General features: G+C 46.4%; 1 long non-coding RNA gene across 3 annotated transcripts; it reads left to right on the forward strand.

The window, feature by feature from the left end:
* Positions 1-2,475: 2,475 nt before the first annotated feature.
* On the forward strand, positions 2,476-9,732 carry LOC138684453 (uncharacterized). 3 transcript variants are annotated; one of them, XR_011323713.1, is made up of 3 exons: positions 2,476-2,857; positions 5,473-5,825; positions 7,953-9,732. It is a non-coding gene; the product is annotated as an uncharacterized lncRNA (long non-coding RNA). The 3 variants fall into 3 exon arrangements; XR_011323714.1 differs by having other exon boundaries at positions 2,476-2,847; XR_011323715.1 differs by having other exon boundaries at positions 2,482-2,857; positions 5,644-5,825; positions 7,953-9,731.
* The last annotated feature ends 497 nt before the right edge of the window (positions 9,733-10,229 follow it).

A 10,229-nucleotide genomic window follows, 5' to 3' on the forward strand; every position in this document is an offset into this window, starting at 1 on the left:
TTATTCTTTTTCAATACTTCAAGAATACCTAGGAGTAGTGCAACGGCTGTCCAAGTCCTCACACCTTGAAGTACTTTGAGGACAAGATAAAACAGAAAGTCTTGTATTGGGAATAGAATATTTTTATAAGCCAGAAAAAATCTTTGGGAGGAAAATGAGGATAATTATGTGTGTATGTTTACTTTATGAAGAAATTACCTGAGGACAACTCACCTTTGCAAAACTGTTACGCTATACTACTGTAATGGATAGTTAAGCTTCAGCCAATTTCTTTCAGTTCTGTAACTTCCAGGCGTGCATTAGGCCGTAGAAATGTTCACCTGCCTTGGCGCCTGGGCTCCGCTCTGTCTTTCAACTGCTTCGGGTTACATTTCTCGTGGGTTTTTTGTGTACGGCTTCATTAAAGGCAAGATACCCTGAATCCCTCTTGATTTTGAAGAACATGTGACATCTTGCTGCCATTTTGCAAACAAGAAGAAGTGTAATACTTCTTCACTATGAGAACTGTAGAAAATTGGGAACATTTGTAAAGCACATGATATTCAGGCTGAATACAATTTCGATGGGTGTTTCTAAATTCAAGTAATGATGACCTAAGTTAATTTGACCTTCATTCTCACCTACAATCATGTCCTGCATTTTTCCAAATGTAGATTTCTGTGGCTATAGTTGAACAAAAAATTAAGGCCAACATTGGTCAACACGGGTTTGAATACCAGCAAAAAGATACCTGAATGCTAATCCTGAGGAGCTGCAGCTTGTGAGTGCTTTACTGTGTTAGCCCGATGTGATTTATTGGCCTGAGAACAATTTCATGAACCAGGAGTAACCAAGTCTGCTCTTACAGCATCAGCGCGAGTTTGGTAGCAGAGCTTGGCCACTGAACTGCATAGCACCCTCTCGTGGGAACTTGCACTGCTCCTCTACTCCCTTCAGACATAGTGCAATCATCATTTTCTTTGCAAACCTGGAGGCTGATTTTTCAACCATAGCATGTCTAATTTCCAAAATCCATTATGGTGCACCTGCAGATGTCAGTATAGCCTAAAAAATATATCCTTAAAAAGAGGGCTCCTAATTAGTGAAGGTTAAGCCATTCACACAAAGCTCGTGACTTCACTCAAGGCTTGAGGTTTTTTGTAAGGGAAAAGGCTCCTGCAGTAAGTGTCCATACGTTTCAGTCCACAAAACCACGACAATTGAAAGGAGACAAATGAGGCTGAGGCTGGAGAAAGTGGCCTGCACAGCACAGGTAGGAGTGGGTTAGGGCTTTTAACTTTGTGCAGCACTGGCTGTGGCTCTGGAAAGTGCAGGCTTGACTTCCCTTAGAGGTGAAGCAGTAGTCCATTGGTGCACCTATGATTTCTCTTTTGGCCATATTTCTAATAGGAACATGTGCTGAAATAGTGTTTCAAGATTTGTGATTTGCTTCTAGACCCCACACCCAGCTGGGTCAGCCTGTACTGTCTCAGCCCAATACAACATTTGCAGATAAAATATGGGCATTTTGAATCACCTTTGTGTGTTTGTAGAAGGTTAAAAGTGTGCCTTTGGGTGAGAAGCTGACTCCTTTTTATTTCATATGATTTCTGCCTTGGAGAAGAAGGCAATTACGGAGGTCAGGTTTCCTGCTTCACTCTGAATTTTTAGAAGAATAATGAAAATGGGATGGTTATTCTTATTTTGAAACTCATTAAGTTAATATCTGCTGTGATCGAGGCCACTGCCTGCCTTGTGAGCTGATGGCTGTGCATCAGAAGTGCTTCTTTTACAACCAGCACACAGACAGATTATGGGTGGACATGCAACGGTATCACTAGGTGCAGCGGTTCGGGGAGGACATGGGAAATAGGACTGTGAGGGAGCGGGTGGAGGGGAGGAGAGGGTGACCGTGATGGCCACATGAAAAGGTAGTCAGGATGGCTGTGATCGTGTATCTTGCAGCAAGGAGGTGGCTGTGGCACTGCACCAGCTGTGAAGCATGGGGTATGATGGCCTGCCAAAATAGCAGTCTTGTTTCTGTCGGGGAGGACAAAGCGCTTTGCAGGAGGGTTGCAGAGGCATTTGCTGGGTTTCCCCTGCAAGATAATATCGGTGGGTTCACAGGCAGGGCTGAGTTAACTCTGTAATGTAAAGCTACATGTATTTACGTCATAACTCTGCAGTCTGTCCAAGGTAACCTTCCCTGGAACTGATGAGTGTGAAATAACTTTCTTATAAGGGACTTCACGCTAAGCCTTTTAGGAGCCTAGCTTACAGCAAATACCGTGGGGATGTAACACAGCAACAAACAGCCTGTGCAAAGAGCTGGGACAATTCAAGCGTGGTGTCTCTGGAGATTACTCAGAGGAAAAAAAAAGACTGTATCTGGCTGAGCCCACACGTGGACAAGAAAGTGCCTATGTGTGTACATGTGTCACTCTTTCCCTCCCCCCCCAAAAACAAGGGGGTTTGGGTTTTGTTTTTTTTTTGTTTAAAGGTTGGGGGACTGTAAAAATGAGTGTCAGCCAGCACCCCTGATCCTGCCAGCAGCCCACATGCTAGCACATGGTCTTTGTGCCCATGTAAATCAGCGCAGGGATGCCTGGTAAGGATTTGCCTCATCCGTAAGCTCTGTCTTGTGCCAATAGTCTGTTGTTGGCTAAATAGGGCTGCAGGAAAATGTGTGAATAACAAATGCCTGCATGTCCTATTTATAGGTTTTCGTGTCACAGGCCCTGGGCTGAGTTCGCCTGAGGCTTTTGCCAGGACAGACATTGCAAGTACTTGGTTGGGGTCTAAAATTATGCCAGGAGATCTCAACGCAGGTGCAGACACAGACCAAATGGGACCACACAAACCTAGAAGGTGAGTCCAGGTGAGTAGGACATGGATGTGTGTGGTGGTGCTTGCCCATGAGTGTGATGCCCCAGCTATGGCTAAGGCAAACCCACCCCTACACCAACAGTGGCATGCACTGGGAGGACCAATGCTCCCAAGTGTGGAGGCTGAGCTGGCAGTATGCACTGTACCACCATCTGCTCCAGTCTTGCAGAGTTTGATGCCTGTTTGTTGATTAGCTTATCCCCTTAATCTGTGTGTTTTAATCCAATAAACTAGTACATGCAGGAGCCAAAGACAGCAGAGGAGTGAAACAAAAGCTATTTATTCTACCCAAAACAGTGACACTGAGCAGTTTAAAGCAGACAGCACAACAGTAAACAACCAGTGTCTTTGGCTCTCAGAGTTTGCCCTAAACTGAATGGAGCTAACGGAAGTCCCCAGGACAGGGTTTGTTTTCTGCTTTGGCCATCACCTGTTCATGGGCCAGAGAGGAAAAACTCTGTGGTTTCTCTTGCTGACCTCTCTACCCTGATGTGGGAGGACACCAGCCTCTGCTGTTCTCAGGCTGAGTTGAAGGATAAAGAAATGACTGTAGAAAAAAGAATCTGAGTATGTTTTGTCTTGCTGATCTACTTCAGATCTCCTGGTTTTGCATATGAATAATATCAAGGTGTACATCAGACTCAGGTCATACCCCAAGCCCCAGATCTAGACAGAAAAGCAAGCCCTTTGCTCTCTCCTAGGACCTACTGCATCACCACTTGAACTGCTCTTGTCAGGAGTTTCGGAGGTTGTGGGAAACTGGGGACCTGCAGCATCCTTGTGCTTGAGGTTGGGGCAGCAAAGGAGAGGATGTCAGGGGAGGGTGAATCACCAGCTGCATAATGCTCTGAAAAGTATCATTTTCCCTCCCTGAGCCCCAGTGGAGCAGCCAGGGCTGTGCCTGCAACTGAAACAATGGCTTTTCAGAAGCCACCTCAAATTTATCCCTTAGGATAAACCCTGTCTGAGTTGCCCAGTTGCCTATGGCTGGTGGCCAATAGTAGATGCCGAGAGGAGGAATATGATGAATCTGTCTATACTGTAAGAGCTCAACATTCATTCCTACCTGTTACCCCCTGTATTTGAAGTCCACCTTGATGTCCTCAGTAAACTTCAGTTAAAGGACAGGCCCTGAAATCATCTTTTTTTCTGCTAAGGAACACAATTTGATGAACACTGGTGGTGCTTAAAAGCCAGGTTTTGCTGGAAGTGCAGCAAATCAAAGAGGCAAAAGGGTGCTAAGCTGTTGCATGGCCTCGTGTGCCTGGAAAGGGTTGTGTGATGCCGAGCTGCCTCACCCCAGCTGCTCTCTGGTGGCTCGGGTCCTGACTGAACCTCTAGCAGCTCTGGATCCTACCGCTCTTGCAAGCAAGACTTCAACCAGCAAAGCTGCAGACGGGCGAGAGTGAGAGTCCCAGAGGAGCACTTCCCAGCACGGGAAAAATGTGCAAAAGAGGAATTTCCAACTGGAGTGCTTTCCTCTTATTAGGTTTTCGAATAACAGATGTTTCCCTCTGACATTTCACAAAACCTCCTCTGTGAGGTTTTTGTTGCTTTCAAGACAGTTTCCAGTTAAAAGAAACTTATAAAATTGCCTACTGTTTAACACCTGTTCAATATCAAGGCAAGTGGAAACGCATGAAGCCTGTACTAGTGCTAAATGACCACTCTCTAAACATGTCACTTCCAGTTTCAGCTCCTGCTGTGCTGTGAACCAGGACATGGTGGCATCTTTGATCTCAGATAGGGATGGGGGGAGCATAAGGATGCGTGCAAATACGGAGACTCGCAGGAGGGTGAATTCGCTGTACTGAGTGGTCTGACTATGCCAGTATGTGTCTGTAGCAGCAGTAAGTCAGTTTTAGAGGAATTTCATAGTAGGTAAATATGGAATAACCTTACCAAGCCTTGTCACTCAAAACCTGTTTAGATCTTGAAATATATAGGCTTAAATGCCATGAATGAAGTGGCCTCTTATTTCTTTAATGATATAAATATACAGCATGTTAACTTGAAGGCTTTTGGCACAGCAAGCCTGCGACTTTGTGGCTTATGCCGCAGGGAACAGAAAAACACTGTGTTTTCAAAATACAGTGCTGGCATAAGAGCAAAATGACGATGTAATTGCTATAGTCTGCTTTGCGCTCCACTCATGCTTATTGACCCTTCCCAGCTCCGTTTGGCTTTTGCCTTTTTCCTTCCTTGTAACCAATTCTTGCCCACCGTGATCTCCTTCTATTGCTGCATCTTAGGTACTAATTTCTAAGGTGAAAAAAAAAAAAAGCCTTTCTTTAAAACCCCGTGTCTCAAGAGAATTCTTTTGCACCAACGTAGTTTCAGGGAGCAGCAGCACATAGGAGAAGACAAAACTGTTCTTTAAATAGTTCAGTGTTAGTAACCCTTTTCTTTGGGCATGTTCATTTCCTTTCAAAGTTGTTGAATCCACAGCCCTACTTTCCCCGCTTGCCCAATGTGATCTTCCTTCCTGAGAGTGTTTTTTGTGTACGTGTAGGGGGTTTGCAGTGTTAGATCATAGTCAACGCAAAATTTCATGGCTTTTGTATTGCCCTTATGCTGACACTTAACTGTCTTCCTTTTATAAATCAGCTAAGAGGTGGTAGAATGCTCCATGGAGGTCTCTCTAGCGAGCCGTTCTTCAGACCCTTCCAAAATGCCCAGAAGAGGCAGTGACAGAGTAGCAACAGTCCCACGCCTTTCTGCATAAGACTTGTAATGTTGGGTTTGTTTTCAAAGTCACTCTGTGTCTCGATACATCAGGAGACCGAAAAACACAGGCCTAAAATCCAACCATGCTTCGCTGAGGTTCCCAGTGAGCTCCAGTCTGCAAGCATCAGCCACGTCTTGCTCAGCTGGTTGCTGAAGAAGTTGGTGTGCTGCATACCCACTCCTAAGGTGCTTAGACAGTTCTCTGACAAACTGCGATGTCCAGACATAGCAAGGTGAGCTAAGGGTAGCTTAAGATAAACTTCCATTTTCCTCTTCCCTTATTTGGACTTACAGCACAGTCTTAACTTTGTTAATTACTTTCTTTGGCTTGGCAGATTACTGTGAGCAGCACTGTGCTGAGATGACATTATAATATTAATCTCTCAGTGAAGGACCAGTTTAGGGCTTTATGTATTTTCTAAGATGTTCCCAACATCTGTTAATAATTTGGGCACGAATGTTCATTTTGTTTTGGCTGTGGGTACAGTCACGATTCCAGTAGTCAATAAACTTGTGATGGGAAGGGAGGAGGCTAAAGACTCACTGCCTGCCAGCCACCAAGGAAGCCCTAGCAAGGTTGGGTTTTATTCCCCTCTGCTGCTGCTTCTTTGCAAGAACCTAAAGCCTAAGTGCTCAAAACGTTTTGGGTGCTGCAATGCCACTCCTTGCAGCACCCTGTCTTTAGCCATCTGTAATGTAAAGCCCTTGTTCGGCTCTGCTTTCCCTATGATGGGTGTGTGGTCCCCATGGAAAAGGATAATCCAAGGGGGTTGCATGACCTGGCACCCGGGAGGTATACTGCTTAGGGCCATGGGTCCTGCCGTCTGGGGCCTTCTTTGCCCAGACCTTTTCCTGAAGTAGTCGCTGAGGCTGGGCTGAGAGAAAAGGCTTTTCTTTCCGGACCTGGCCAAAGGAGGGCAGGATGGCTCCAGCACTGTGCTGCTGGCAGGAGTAACACCTACCAGTTTGAATTGGGGTTTGAATGATGATTGAAGAAGTTGAAGAAGTGGGGTTTGAATAATAATTCCCCCTGTCCTGGGTGACCATTATTGCTTCCCTGGGCTCTGGTCCGTCCCAGGCCAGCAGTGTGGCTGTGCTCTCCTGTCAAGGTGCTCCAATCCCAGAAGAAGAGTGTCGTGGTTATCTAGAGGAGGGATAAGGAGCAAGCAGAGGTGCTGGGCTGCGTGGCCTGTGATAGAGGATGACTGCTGTCCCTGCAGTTGTGGCCACCACATGATCAGCGATTGGAAGGCATCCACAGCATGGGGGCCTCTGGTACCTTCTGAGCCAGGCAAGGAGCTGAACCCTGGGCTTGTCCATGCTGCATGAGTGCCCTGATGGTGAAGCTGGAGGAAAGGGGAGGGGGGTACCAGCAGTACTGATACTGCCATGAAGTGCTTATTTGGTGGCAAAGGGGACTTTCAAACACTGATGTGTTTTCTGTAGGGTCTGAACTGAATATAGAGCAGGCCTCCTAGATCGCATTTCTGAGGAGCAGCAGGTGGAGAGGGGGAATGCCAGATTTGGGTCTTCAGGTCAGATTATGTAAGTCTACGGTTTCAGTTCAGGCCAGCCTGGGGGGTCATGAAGTTCAACAAGGAGAAGTGCAAAATCCTGCCCCTGAGGAGGAACAACCCCAGGCACCGGTATATGCTGGGGGCCACCCAGCTGGAAGGCAGCTTGGCAGACAAGGACATGGGGGTCCTGGTGGTTACCAAGTTGAATATGAGCCAGCAACATGCCCTTGTGTCCTGGGCTGCATTAGACAAAGCATTGCCAGCAGGTCAAGGGAGGTGATCCTTCCCCTGTACTCAGCACTGGTGAGGCCAGACCTGGAGTGCTGTGTCCAGTTCTGGGCTCCTCAGCACCAGACAGATATGGACTGTTGGAGAAAGTCCAACGAAGGGCCACAAAGGTGATTAAGGGACTGGAGCATCTCTCCCATGAGGAAAGGCTAAGAGAGCTGGGACTGTTCAGCCTGAAGAAGAGAAGGCTCGGGGCAATCTTATCAATGTATATAAATACCTGAAGGGAGGGTGCAAAGAGGGCAGAGCCAGGCTCTTTTCAGTGGAGGCCAGCAACAGGACCAGAGGCAACAGGCACAGACTGACATACAGAAGGTTCCCTCTGAACATCAGGGAACATTTTTCACTGTGGGGGTGATGGAGCACTGGCACAGGTTGCCCAGGGAGGTGGTAGAGTCTCCATCCTTAGAGATATTCAAAAGTCATCTGGACATGGTCCTGGGCAGCTCCTTCTAAGTGTTCCGGCTTGAGCAGGGGGGATGCACCAGATGACCTCCAGAAGTCCCCTCCAACATCAACCCTTCAGTGATTCTGTGATTCTAACTCTGTTTCCAGCGGGGCAAAGCTCTGGAGAACCTAAAGCCACAGATGCTGGTGCCTCCAAAACATGGTGCTACTGCCTGCCTGTTTGGACCACAGGACTCCTGTAATGCTTCCATGGCTCTTCACCAACCTGCTGCTGGAGTTACAGCTGTGGCAGGAATGTTTCGTGATGGCCATCGACGTGGCTAGTGTTTCCAGAGCACCTCGAGTTAAACGTGCCAGCCTGGGGTTAGACACAGGGCGGATGCTCAGGAATGTCCCTCTGGGTCTGTGTGTTTCAGTGCAGCCTGTAATTTTTTGTTCCTTTCTAATTTTTGTAACGTGAAATAAGCAAACATGGAAAATCTTGTTTCAATGCCCAGTTCGTTGTAAAAGATCAGGAATGTCAAGGCTGTGTAGCTGTACTTGTTTGGAGGGCTGTAAACAGCCTGGAGGAATCTGTGCTGGGTTAGAGGTTTGTCCTCTTTCTTCTTAAAGCTTTTCCTTCTGCTCACTGTTGGGATTAAATAGAAAAAAAAAATTAGAAGCACAACAGCCCTTTCTTCCTTTGTAGGCTTTCTATAAGTAACCTTGTGTAACATTTCTTCGTGTTGCTTATGGGCATTTCTTTACCTGGCCTGGCTGGCTCCCGCCTGCCACCTCGCACCGGGAGGCTGCGGACCCTCGTCAGCAGCCGCTCCCCAGCCGCCTTCCGCCGGCTCTGCTCGACGTGCAAGTGCCTGACATTTCAGATGATGGCTTCGGCAAAGTTTCGTGCGTTTTGACCCTTTTATAAAAGCAGGCCAATTTCTACAGCAGCCACGGTCTCTGTAAGCTGTAAAAGCAACACAGTGCCCTTTCTTCATCTGGGTTATCTGCGGCTGATGTCACGGTAAATGCAATCCTCCCATGATCAATGCATGAGTTGCAGGGGGAGGGGTTGTGTTTTTTTTTTTACTGAGCTGTCTTATCTGCAGAAACATTTCCTGAGTTACTCTCTCATCCTGCCTTGGAGATACATTCGTTTCCTGGTGTGGGTATTTTTGTTTTGTTTTCTTTTTTTTTTTGCCTTGTTATTTTTATCCCTTGCTTCACTTTTACAAAGGTTTTTTGCTGAGCCTGGTTTCCAGACCGCTCGCGGGGAGACACTTGCTTCTGCAGACGCTGTCTCTCACCCTTCTTGGCATTCCCCACCCCCAGCTTTAACCTGCTGGGCTTATCTCCTTTTTACTCCACATCCCAGTAATTTAATATTATAGACAATCTATGATAGAGCCCAGCCAAGATGAGGTTATGCCAATTACACAAGCTTTTTCTATAAAGACATCATCTCGCTCTTTTAAGCAACTCTGTTACTTGAACAAACGTGTAAATCTTGGCAATGCAGTGCGGAGTTATAAATAATTAAACAATTATTTTCATGAACAATAAAGACACACCTCTGATATTTTTGGTGACATGAACATGTTTCTCACAGAAGCCTTATTTTTTGCATAGTTTAACTCTAAATACAGTGAATATTAACTTCTTCAATGGCTCAGTTACAGTGGGAATCTTTATCTTGTCTGCAAAGCTTCAAGTAGGGTTGTTGAGCCAAGCACTGAAATAAAGGGAACTCTAAAATTAAGGTTGCTAAGATAACTTTAATTTGGTCCTTTGCCCCCAGTGCTTGTGACCCACAAGGGGAGGTATGGAAAGCTCAGCTAGCACCTTGCTTCCCCTCAGCTGGAGCATGTTCAGCGCAAAGATATTTTAGCTGGCAAACTCCAGCTGGCATTTATTGCCTGTGTGCACTCTGAGAGTTTTCAGAGGCTCAAAAATTGGCCAAATTTAGTCAGGCCATGTGGAGATGGCAAAGGCCCATCACCAACATGAGGGTGATATCTCAGCAGGTTTGTAAATTTCTGCCTCAAACAACAGATGTGCTAAAGTTCCCTAATGAAAGGTCTGTCACCTCAGGGTCTTCCCCTGAGCTCCTTCTGAGGCTTCTCTGGGCGGGTTTTGTGACGGCTCCTCTCAAAGATTACAAACCAAAACAGAAATCCCACATAGCAAACCTTGCCAGACTTTTCCAATTTTGGTAGTTTTATAACCCACTGGAAGATGGTCTTGTATTAAGGAATTTCGGACAGCCTGAACTCTTGATAGTTATAAATACTGAGATGCTTCAAGAAAGGCGTAGGGGAAGGTGAGTGATTTTTGCTGAAGGGTGGGAAACACAAAATGCAGGGTGACGAAAAAGAAATGGAAGGAGATGGGGAAAACCAAGAATGGCTAAAAAGAACAAAGGTGAAGGCAAATGGTAGCCTT

The sequence above is a fragment of the Haliaeetus albicilla genome, chromosome 2, assembly GCF_947461875.1.
Source record: "Haliaeetus albicilla chromosome 2, bHalAlb1.1, whole genome shotgun sequence".
Classification (NCBI taxonomy): Eukaryota; Metazoa; Chordata; class Aves; order Accipitriformes; family Accipitridae; genus Haliaeetus; species Haliaeetus albicilla.